The sequence below is a fragment of the Rhea pennata genome, chromosome 3 (assembly GCF_028389875.1).
Source record: "Rhea pennata isolate bPtePen1 chromosome 3, bPtePen1.pri, whole genome shotgun sequence".
Classification (NCBI taxonomy): Eukaryota; Metazoa; Chordata; class Aves; order Rheiformes; family Rheidae; genus Rhea; species Rhea pennata.
The window spans coordinates 62,211,379-62,223,919 of record NC_084665.1 but is presented as its reverse complement, the minus strand read 5'-3'; the positions used below and the strand labels follow the sequence as shown (position 1 = coordinate 62,223,919).

Sequence of the window (12,541 nt, the reverse complement as noted above, 5' to 3'; positions counted from 1 at the left end):
GGCAACCTACCACAAAAAAGTCAACAAGTCTCCTGGAGCTAAACAAAGGTTTTACAAAAAACTTGGCCTTAACAGTATCATCTTTAATAAGCTCACTACAAATAAAACATACTAGTAGCTGCCAGCTTTCCAACATGACAAATCAAACCCACAGCAGAGAGACACAGATGAACCAGCTGGTAAGCCCACACGCTGCAACAATCACACCTGTGACCAAAAAGGGGGAATACTGCCATATTTAGTAACAACTTCAACAACATAACTGAATTTCAGGAAATCATAAAAATAGATTAGTTATCTGGAAGCCAATCTCTTACTTATATATCTTGCTTAGATCACAGTATTTTAAAATCTTCTGGCTTCGGATACTCACAAACATTGCACACATCTACATCATCATCCACATGTGAGTATCTGGCATCTTTCTATTTCAGGGCAGCGTTGCTGCTATATTACGTGAATACTAATATTCAGATTACTCGGTCAAATTCTACTTTCAGAGTAGAAACTTTCAGTTTCTTTAAAAGCTTTAAGATTCAATGCTGTGAAATTATAATTAACTTACTGTGGAAGTTTTACCTGAAAGAGGACTTCAGGTTCACAATACAGGTATTTTTACAGGTTATCCGCACACATTTTTAGATGCATCACACTTAGTGAAGTGCTTGAGTGGTCTGAAGAAAGCAACGATAACACTAATACATCCTCAAAACTCAAGCTAGAGTATAAACAAAGATTTTTAACAGGATAAGAATTTATTATGTGAGGAAGAAAGATAAGTTACTGATTTTTTTAATTAAGTGCCACAAATGTTGCACTAGTTAACAGGTATCCGCCACTTCCCTCAAATTTCTTTGCCACCTGAATGCTCCGAGATTTTCTGTCAACTGGAGTTGGACTTGCCACTGGCAAATTCAGCAGTACGAACCTAAGTTCTTTCACCCTTATTCGTGTTTGTGAAATGATGTGATATTTCATGAAAAATCCAACTTATCATTTCATGTGCTTCAGGTGCAAAGGGCTGTTATTAAAGCTAATTTACTGAACTCGAGCCATTACACTAAATCATCAGGGATCATCAGGGATCAAATCATCAGGGATTCCAATACGTTCTACTGGAACTAAGTCATTCTTCCAGTTATAATTTATTTTTCTCTTTTTTAAAAAAGTACGTTAATTTTAGGAGTTATCTTTCAAAATAGTGTTTAGAATGTCTAAGGTATCCAATTCAAAAAAAAAAAAATCAAAATCCTCCAAACACTGCATATATACACTTGATTAATGAAAATTACACATTTTCAAATACTATTTGGCTTTTTCCTTAATTTTTTCTTGTGTAGACCACATTGTTGATTTTCAGAATCATTATATTGCTGCATAATCAAAGTGTGGCTCACAGATTATTCCTGAGTAAACACAGATATAGATACATATGCAATACACTGAATCCGCGTTCATATTCAGCTTAACAACCTCTTTCTCAGATAAAGGAGAGAGGAAAAAGTTGCTCCTCGCTGACAACTAAAGATCAGCTGAACCTCTGGTGTTTCCAGACTGACAGCTTGTAACATAACGTTATAACTAGACCCCTTCCTTTCACAGATCTGCTTTGGAAGCCTTCTCAGCAACTGTAGGATGCACAAATTTTGCTGGGATCTTGTGCCACTTCTTGCACATTACTCAAACAAGAAGCCAAAAACCACTGCATTAAATGTACAATGTTCATGCTTGTTTAAAATTGCAGTCTTGCAATTTCATCCTGCATAGTAACATAGTCTACTTTTTTCTGAAGCAAAATTGAAACTGGAATAAATTAAAGGAGACTGGCTGTTGTCTGTGCCAGCTTCTTTTTTTCAATACTGGAGAATGAGGAAGGAATTTTGAAGTCAGAGTAACAACACCAAGGCTGAACAGCCCTGTAGAGACTGGGAAGGAAGAGTTCAGCAACTATCTCCACAGAATGAAAAAACACCATGGTTACGAAAATAACCATTAACTTCAAAATCAATACTAAACTAGAAACCTGAAATTTGGTGCACCACGGATTAATGAATGGCAAATACAAGCATATATATAAAACATACCCAGTATTTCAGTAGTTCATCATTTTTATTATAGTCATTTATCCACCTGGCTTTTTTTTTCCAGAAACAAACTTGGATTCTCTTTAATTTCTTCAAGGGCTCCAGCCATGGAGAGAAAGAAGATCATTTATCAAGTTAAACATTATTTCTGATATAGAAAAGCTTGTAACAATAATCTAGAAAAAAATCTGGTGATCTTTAACCTTTCATTAAAAGTTCAGCAAGAGGTCATTTGTCCTTCTTATTTCTGCACTCAGTTCCGTGACCTCTTCAACTCCCAACTTTGACATTTGAAGCATTCATTCAGTTTGGTTCAGCGAGTTAATGGAAAGTAACCCAAAACAACCTAGACATTTGACATTTGTACCCCAGGTTACCAAAAGGCCATTCGAATAATTTCTAAAGTCTCTGTGAACATATTCTGTGAGATGATCATACAGGACGTGAGGTCTGCAGGAAGAAGAAATTAGGGTAATTCAAAAGCCCCCACCATAGGCTACTTAGAGTGCCAGTAGAACTATCAGAGCGTATTTCACTTGTTGCACCATGACATTCTAGCCTCCAACATCTGCTACAGTGTTAAAAAAAAAAAACAGGATTTCTAACAAATGGTCCATGTCATCACATGGTAACCAGATTAGCATTAGGAGAATCATTATCATTCAGAATCAATGCTCTGCTGGGACATGCTGAAGGCACAGTTCACAGTTTTCCCAAAGACGTTGTTTTAAGATGTCCTGCAACTCCATAGGTTCACCTTTTGCTAAAATAAATGATTAAAAAATTATTACCTTTTGCAATTTAACTGAGTCTGGAATCCAATTATGCCATTAGAAGTCTGATAGCAACTTTAGAACTTAAATAGATCCATGGTATTTCTTGCTATCAGATTGGAATTTAGAATAATCCATAATCAGATTATTCATTTTCATAGGAAATCAGATGATTAATGAAATGATGAATGTAAATCACCAGCCACAAAGACAATTTAGAGAGATTTAAATATTCTCATAAATTAGAGAGTTTGACAAGTAAAAAGCATTATATTAATATATCCTGCTAATATTTTCCAGATCTAAAATGTGCTCATTTTACATTGTCTTCAAGTATTTTGTGAACTCTTTTACTGATTTAGGTATGAAATAAAATTTAAAACGTTTGAATTTTTATATACTAAAAATCTTTTCCAAATAATTTAAAAAGTTAATAATCATTTCTGCAATGTCCTATTTTAAATTACTTTCAAATGCCAACTATTTTAAATGCTGATAAAAGAGCTGAAAAAAATCAGCAAAAATTTGACTAACCATTTTTTAATGAAGATCCACAACTCCTTCTCAAAACTGACTCACATTGATGACCTCTAATACGCTCTCACACACTCTGTAACTCAACATTTTTGCTAGAGGTTCAGAGCATAAAATTTCCTTTTTATAGACACCTGTAAATATTTGTCTGCACGAGCACTGATGCTTGCAAAGATCAAAGAGTTCTGAGACTGAAGCTGTAATGCAGACAAATCACAGAAACTGAAAGAATAACTTACAGAAAAGAAAAAACCCACTCTTCTCTCTTCTTTTAGAATAAGATAAAGAGTGAAAATCAAGTTAGTCTCTCATTCATTCTTGTTTTCTTTTCTTCCTCATCTATACTTCTCAGGGCAGCATCTCTTCATTTTGCTGGAAAACTAGTATAAATTATTAATAATCAATGAGCTTCACATACGCTAGCAAACTCAGTGAAAAAGCTGCACGCCAAATTCACGATTTTAAAATCAAGCAGAAATGTGATTTTGAAAAGGGAAGGAGGATGATTCTGTCTATCATTCTTGCTAAGAATAACTGTGTGTAAACGTGCCCAGGGCAAGTAAAGATGATTTCCAAGTGTGAAAATTATTCTTGTCACTGGCAGCTGTTGCGAGGGAGTAACAGGGCCCAGAAGCCCTGCTGGGCAGGAGCACTGATAAGAATATCATTAAGGTCCATCTGCAACTTCCAGGATATCTAAAGCTCCTCTGGAATCTTTCGTTCCAAGCAAAAGTAAAAATCCAAAGTGACATGTTTCCAAAGCAGGGCACCGTGACTGTCCATATGCGGTAAGAAATGTTTCATCCTCTCGCCTTCCGTGCCTTGTGCTCGCAGAAGACAAAACACAGAATATTTTCTAGAACTACAGAATGTCAATCAAGATCTTTACAGCTTTCACATTAAACGTTATGCTAACTTCGCCTACTTGCTTGCTTGTTTTGCATGGAAAGGACTGCCAGGTTTGCAAAAACAGGTAAGTAAGTCATGAACCAGTCAGAATACTTCCAGTAAACCACACTTTTATCCAAAGATGCTGAGTTACTGAAACCAAAGCAGTTTTCAAAAATGTCAGTTTCGGTGAATTTGTAATGAAGCAGCGATTTGTAATGAACAGCTATAGGCTCCCTCATCTGGGATATACCAGGCCCCCTGTTGACTGTGGAAATCCTCACCTAACATGATTTCCCTTGATCTCATCAGCACCTGCTGGCACCACCAAAATTCGCAAGGCCTATTTTGTCTGCCTGGTTTACAGGCAGCAAATGATGCCTTTGCACCAGGCACATCACATTCTCATTTTAAAATTTCCTTTCCATGGGCAGTGCTCTGACAGCAGGGTGGGGAGGAGCAGCCTCATCCAAGTGAGTGTGGATCCATCCTGGTCCGCAGCCCAGAGCTCCTCTTGGATGAGCACCAAGAACACAGCAAGGTTGTATTTCAACAGGCAAATCACCTGATTTCAACAGGCAAACTGCCTGCTGCTGCTTCACTGCAAGAAGCTGTGGTGTGCAGTGGTATTAAGTCACCTGTTTAATTAACATGGGTGACTGCTGCTAAGCACAGTCAGAGCAGAAAATAGTTACGTTGGCTCTTACTAGCTCCTTGTTTAATGAGTTAAAAATACAAATCCCCTTGGGAAAGGCATAATGGATTTTGCTTCCCCAATGATGCAGGTGAGCCATAACTCCCACCAAGATACAAGAAAAAAAGAAAGGCCTGAAAGCAGCCTGGTTGGTATGTGTAAAGTTTTTTGTTGTCTAGAATATTAAAAGCTTAGCAAAATCCTCCTTGTGCAGAAGGTTAAGATTTGAATGAAACATCTGGATTTGAATGAAACTTCTTATGTTAACAAAACACATCTCTGGGGTTTGTACTGTTTTTCCACCTAGCAGTTTCTCGTCTATTCTTCAATCCAACTTCAGTTATGTTGACAGTAACTTCTTTCCTTTAGCTAATACTTTCCGGTACTTCATTATCTTTCTTTTGCCTTTTGTTGCTGCCTTATTCCAGATCTGTGCTGGGTACTGCCGCTTCCCTTCCTTTTACACCACCAACCTTGACTTTGCACGTACACTCAACACACCACACATGCGGAGATGACTCTCTTTCTCTTCCTGACACTGAGTGAATAGTCACCTCTCTGGGGACAAAATACACTTTGAACTAGTCGTGTTTTTAAAATGTACTTCACTGGTCCTTCAATTGTTTATTATTGCAAGGCAACATAATGCTTAGATTCTCGGTATCTTTTCTGGGTGGGACAACAATCTGTCAAGGCACTGGAGAACAGAATTTCACGCTTTATAAATCACTTATATATTGCTCAGCCTTGCAGCGCTCTCTTTGTTTTCATCTTTAAAAAAAGCCGTATCAGCTCTAACGTTACTTATTTCTGTAGGATAGAACAGAATAGGGCAGACAGGACGAACAAATGGTGTTGATCACATTATACAGCTGTGGGGAATATTCTAGCCAAAGTAATCTAACAAAGTTAAAATGACAGCTAATAACCAAAAAGCAGGTAGGACTTTTACTGTTGTGCTTCTCACTGGAAGATGTACATGATACCTTTGCAGAAGATACCTTCCTTTTGCCTCAACAGTCCTTCAACACTATTCACAGCAACAAAACCTAGAAACGTGCACTAAGCAGAGGAGGAGAGTAAAATGCTGCCCACTGCACTACATTTGTTTGCTACTGTATTTGCCATCATAGATTAGCTACTGCTATCCTATAACATCTTCCTAAGTGCAATTCTACTTTGGACCCTGAAAAAAGGCATGGCATGTCTATGCTGGCTTTCTTACCTGTGCCATAGTAGAAGACTTGGAGCAAATGATGTATCACAGCCTTGTCTGCTCTAGATATCGGGTGGGCGGCACAGGGCACAACAGCAGTTTCTTTGCTCTCTCTAGCCCACCTGCATCACGCTTGGGATTTGTATGCCCCTTCCACAGGGTTGACCACACTGGTGGCCACATTCTGTGCATGCTACAAGCTGCTGCTCAGCATTTGGTACAAACACATATTTCTTGCCACAGTTCTTTAGACGATTTTTTGAGAGGCAGCGGCATCAGGAGACTGATATGGGGATGCTGCCTCCCAGCAGGATGAGCCTGGAAAAGTTATTAATTTGTGGATGAACCTTGCCATGCTGCAGTGAGTAGCTCTCCCGAACTGGCTACCCAGAGCACATACAGCTTTCCCCATCATGGAAACTTAGTATCACTGCAAGGATGAAGCATACTGCCTTCTGTGCAGTGACTGGGGTGAGCCATCCCATACGAGGAGTTTCTGTGATGGGACTGCTCTGGCAGATCGCCTGCAAGGCCCCTCCATGCATATAGTTCACAATTAGCATTACAACAACTCTGTGTGCAACACATGGGTCTGGACAGCCACCAGCTGAACTACCTTACCTCTTTAGCCCACTCTGCCCACAAGTTCTCCCTTGTCAGAAGACCCACTGCACCGTATGAGACAAAAAGAATAGTATCAATTTACACACATATCTTCCATTATACCTCATTGTACAAAGGAAACAACTACCCTGCTTCTCACCAAGATGTACATAAAAAGGCATGAACAAGCATCCTCCAAGGACCGACCCACTTGGTGCTTCCTCAGAGCAGGGGCAGTAGGGAAGGAGAAGGAAGCGACAGCGAACCTGTCTGCATGACACCGGACCGACTCCCAGCAGTGAGGGGGGATGAGGGTTAGCACTTACTCTCTGACTTCTGTGGGCAAGACAGGGCTGGCGGGTTATCTTTGCCCAGTGCTTGAGCATTGGTGAGTCAGGACTAGGTGCCACTCACAGCAGACTGTGTGTCCCTGTGACTTCCCTACACCTTGTCTTATGTTCCAGTAGCAGCAGCAGCTGAGCTGAGATGAATGAGATGAAATGCACACAGTTTCCCCTCCTCACAGCTACTTTTTCAGGCTCTTCATTGATGCAGACAAAAACTACTGTTTTCTTTTGTATCTGTTTAATGTCTTCAAAGGTTTAGTAGCAACTCAAAGACCTAAACCTTTTTCTTCACTTCCAAGTTGAGGTTCTCTAGAGAAAAAATATCAACTATGAAAAAATAACTAAGATGCTGAGTTACCAATCCAGCATGATTCAGCTGACCTTGAACCTTCTTACAACCCACCACCAGGCCTAGAAATGCATGTTTTATGGTTCAGCATTTTATTTCTACTGAAGTTTTTTAGGGGTTTAGCAAGGGAATATCCAGTATCAATGAGTCCAGAGACATCCTTTTAAAATCAAAGAAATTGAATGGGAGAAAACATAGGGAACTAATCAATGTGATGGGACACACATAATCTCTCTAACTCATCAGAATTATAAATTAATGCCTTATCATACAATTTATAGACTTGGAATTATGAGCGGTAATGCTATTCAAAACGTACAAATTTCCCTATCTCAAGTTGCTTATGAAACAGCTTCTACTAAAATAGTGTCCTAGGTGCAGGAAGGAGAAGTTAAAAGCAGACTTATTCTTCCCTCAAAGACAGAATTAGTTTACCAGGGTATCCCTGGCAGTGGTTTAGCACAGCCATTCAGGCCATTTTACAGTGTGAGATGAATCTGTACCGTACCTATATGGTACAGATTGCTTCTCACAAAAAGCAGAGAAAAGGAGCGAATACCAGAAGCACAGGGACAAAGATACTGTCTCTTTTAAGATCTTCATATGGGAAGACAGCCTGAACCTGAAACACTCTTCTAAAGCAAATGCCAAATAGTCTATATTCAGAAGAATTCAGTGAAGAAAGAAATAAGTCAGCAATAAAGTAAAGCTAGAAGTAAAATGTTTACTTGATTATCCTCGGGATGTGTGTGGAGTTAAACTTCATGATCAACTTTCAGGATTTTCCTATACAGTGTTCAAGGAGACTGACCTTCTCTCTGTCCTAACTTTTGTTATTTCCTGCTAGTTATCATAAAATAGTGTCCTTGGCATCATTTTAAAGAGATTTCCTACTTCTTTCCATACACACGGGAAAAGAGCAAACAGTTTCTTCTGGTTTTAGTGATTATTAAATGGTGTGGCAGGTTGTACAGTGGCACATGCTTAAGTAGTAGTGTGTGATTGCTGTTCTCTTGGCATTTGCAAGTCTTTCTTGATTCATGCTTATCTTTCAAAGCAGGAACATCTTAAAATAAAACTTCAGTGAAGCCAGTAGGGAATTGGTTGGCAATGTGTATCTTATATATGCCCTGGTTCTGCAAATGTCTTGTGAGCAAGATTACTCTCACTAAAGTCAAGAGGACTATGTATGTCTGTAAAGTTAGGTATAAGCTTCAAGTGCTTATGAATGAAACTTACACCAAACAACAGCGCACACTGTCTTACGTGCCTTGCTTGTATTCATCTATGGGTGGCGTGAGGGGGAAGGTTTGATTTCTTTCCTTTTTTAAACATCAGCCAAGTTAAGTGTGCGACGGAAAGAAAGAAGGGACAGAGTCCCAGGTCCTAACCCCTATAACACATTGTGGAAAAAATGTGTTGTAAGAATCTGGGGGGAATTATCTGATGCTTTTTCCCTTCCACTGAGTCCTGGCAGAGGGTCATGCAGGGGAAGAAGAAATGTGTTTGCTCACAGAGCTCAACAACAAGGAGATTCTGATTACAGAGCGGATTATGGAATTGAAAGGAAATAGAAGTTATTGTCTTTAGTTATGGAGCATGAATCTGTGACCCGCTGGCTTAGTGTCTGTTTCCAAAATGAATGCAAAACAAGTGTCTATGTTAAAAAAAAATCTGCAAGCAATGTACTCAAAATAGTTTTAACTCTCCCTTTTTATCTTAAAAACACTCAGTACAGTTTGAAATAAATTTGAAGATGCCAATCTAAGGCTTCAACCTGGCTAAACTTGGAGACCCAAGTATGTGATTTAACAGCCCCTGCTGCCTTTAGGAAATAATCACTTGTTTTATTTGTTTGCCTTCTTGTACAGAACTACTCATACCTCCCCTGACTGCTCTCAATCTGACACACAGGTCCAAAGGCAAGAGCATACTTCTGATCTTATTTCTAGTTTGTATCCCCACTCATCTCAGCTTACACTTTTTACACAAATTACCCCATTACCAATATGCAGCATCTGCCATAAATTCTGAACCATCAGGTCCTGTTTAAACATCACAATCATATGCCCTGAGACCCTTCAAAAACTGAGAACACTGTGCCAATCAGCCTATTACATAGTTATAGTATTCCAGGAATGACACCGGTTTCCATTAGGCTTGCAAATGAGATTTTGACTACTTTGACTTACAATGCAAGGCAACTAAGTGCACACTAGTGGTGGAAAATTCACCGAATGCATAGCCGCACCACAGCAGCAAACACATGCAATATCAAATAATAATCACACAATTTGTCACTGATCCTGTCACTGTATCCGTATTCCCATTTAGTGCAACTGCTCATGTTCCACCCTGAACCACCTGCCTGGCTCAGTCTCGTTTCGTGTTTTACGGTATTACTGTTGCTCGTTCATAGAGACGGACTGGTGCTGCATGAAGAGGCAGCAAAAACAAATTCCTAATGACAGCATTTTTATTTCTCCCCAGAGAAGGGCCAGAACACTACAGAGGTGTTGCACGTGCAGAATCAATAAAACACTGCAAACCTGGCAAGAAGAATAAAGAGAAGTTTTCTTGCAGAAAGAATATGCCAGACCCAATACATGGGAGGAGAACAGACATTTCATCACTGTAGTGCTGCAGGCTCCAGCATACTACCCTCCCCCGAAAAGACAGCAGTCAGCCCCTCAAAGAGATCAATGGGAGTCAGTGAGGGAAGAGAAAAGGAGAGCTCTTCTTTGAAACGCTACTGACCTCTTGACCAAAAAATGTAATGGTATCATGATACCATTTCACACTAATGATTTCAAAAAAGTACCACTTCCCACTACTGATTTCAGCACAAAGTGAGCAAGAAAAGTTCAAGTTGGAACAGCAGCACTTGACACCTTGCATGGCTGCAAGTGCTTAGACAAAAGACTAAGCCCTATCAGACCTTTTGCCAAGCATCAAGATAACTAAGAACCAGGTCCCAGGCGGTGGTGTTAATTTTACAACTGCAATATTGAGAGGGCTGATTAAGTAATAACTTAAAAAGTACTTCTGAAGGACCAGGCCATCACAGCAAAGGTTCTTAAACCAGACTTCCATGAGCGTTGAGGAAAAAACAGCAGTGCTGTGAGGGCTTTCTCGACTTGGAACCTCTTCCTTCATTTTGTCAGATTTGTTAATCTTTTGGCAATAATGCAAAGTACCTCCACTCCTGTCATTTCTGGAAAAGAAGATACATGTATTTGTATTTACTAGTGAACACACTAGTACACACATCAAGATGATATAAATAGTCCCGTATGTTGGACAAAGTGCCCAAATATTATGTACCCAAAACATAGCATGGATTTTGTCCCATAAAGCCTTTCATAAATTAAAAGACAAAAATTAATCACCCCTCCTCAGCTGACTTTATTTCAACCCCCATTTTAAAGACAGTTAATACTACTTAGTGCTCTGATCCAAATAATTTAAATCTGTTCTACAGCACTCTACAAAAGCGGTTAGCAACATCAGCCCTGTTTTGTAAGGAGGTACATACTGTCATGCCTGAACCACACAGGAAAAGCAACAGCACTTGCAGAAAAGTTTGGCTGTCCTGACTTCAACTTTCAAGAAACTATCGCTTAGACGTGGGACTCAGATTTTTAACAGGAAAAAACAAAAGTTAAATTTTAAAAAGTTATGTGCCCTTTATAAAAACACGAATCTTATCATGAGGCAAAACCTTTCTCTCCCAGAAAAAAGAACTCGTGTTTCCCATAGGAGCCGACGACAGCTAAAGACCTGACCACAGCAAGCTGTCATCCTGCTGAAGATGGATGAAATACTGACATAAACTGCCCTGTGGTGGCTTAAGACGGCAGGAATTTTGAGGCAAGCGTTGAGAACCGTTGGCGAGTGGTGGGTATACATTTGGGCCCACAGCTGGTTTAACGAGGAAATAAACCTCCCAGGTGAAAACACAGTTTCATGCTACAGGGCTGCTACTACAGAGCGTGCGTCAAAAGACAAGTCAACCACCGCGCATCCGCTTTGCAGAAGCCCTTTAGATTTAGCGTGACGGAGTCGAAACACTCAAGAAAGCGCAGCCGAAGGCAGACGGGCCCCCGCCGCCGCCGCGGCCCCCGCTGCCGCCCCGGTTCTGAGGCCTTTTTATTCCCGAAGCAGGCCGGGGCCCAGACGCCTCAGCCCACCCCGAGGCTTTTGCAAAAGGCGAAGAGGACAAGTTGGGGTGGGGGGGGGGGAGAAGTGGCCGGGGGCAGAGGCTTGTGAGAAAGTTTAGCGGGAAAATAATTAAATAAATAGATAGACAGATAAAAGCAGGCTCCTGAGGGCGGACACATGTGGCGTAACTCGCTTTCCGCGCCGCGGCAGGGAGCTTTCCCGTGCGCAGGACCCCCCGGCGCGGCCACGCTCACCTCATGGCCCGGCTCCGCGGGGCCGCCCGCGCCCGCGCCCGCGCCCGCGCCCGCGCCCGGCCGGGTGGCGGCGGCGGCTCTTCCCGCGGCGGCGGCGGCTCTTCCCGTGGCGGCGGCGGCGGCTCCGCGGGGCAGCGCGCGCGCGCGCGCAGCGGGCGGCGGCGCGCAGCGGGCGCGGGGCTGCGCGGGGAGCGGCGGGGCGGGGACAGCTGTACCGCGGGGCTGCAGCGGCACCGGACGGGCCGAGGCGGACCCGCAGCCGCCGCCGCCGCCGCCGCCGCCGGCGCAAGCAGGGAGCCTGGCGCGGCCGCGGGCGGGCTGCGTGCGCCGCTTCCCCACCGACACGCGCGGCTCGCTGGGGACACTCGCGGGGTTTGGACGAGCGGGTAATGCTGAGCCTCAGCTCTGCCTCTGGGGCCTGGAAGCTTTTAAAAGGAAGTCGCAAATTCTCGTCCTGAAGCCCGCCAAAACTGTCGTTGTGGTAACGCAGAGCTGTCGTTGCCTCTAAGGATCTGCAGAAATGTCCTGCCTTTCACTGGTGATAGCTAATGACGCTAAAGGAAGGTACCTTACGGCATTAAAAATTCCCTGAACACGTACCTATTCTGCTTCCTTAGGTTAGGTCTTTGCTACAGGCT

The 12,541-nt window shown here is 41.9% G+C and overlaps 1 protein-coding gene across 1 annotated transcript in view; it reads right to left on the bottom strand.

The window, feature by feature from the left end:
- The window catches only part of PLAGL1 (PLAG1 like zinc finger 1), a 49,191-nt gene extending 37,238 nt beyond the window's left edge, over nt 1-11,953 (bottom strand). The window contains exon 1 of the mRNA XM_062572437.1: nt 11,904-11,953. The gene's annotated coding sequence lies outside the window, so the exon portion shown is untranslated. The remainder of the gene's footprint in view (nt 1-11,903) is intronic.
- Nucleotides 11,954-12,541: the final 588 nt, after the last annotated feature.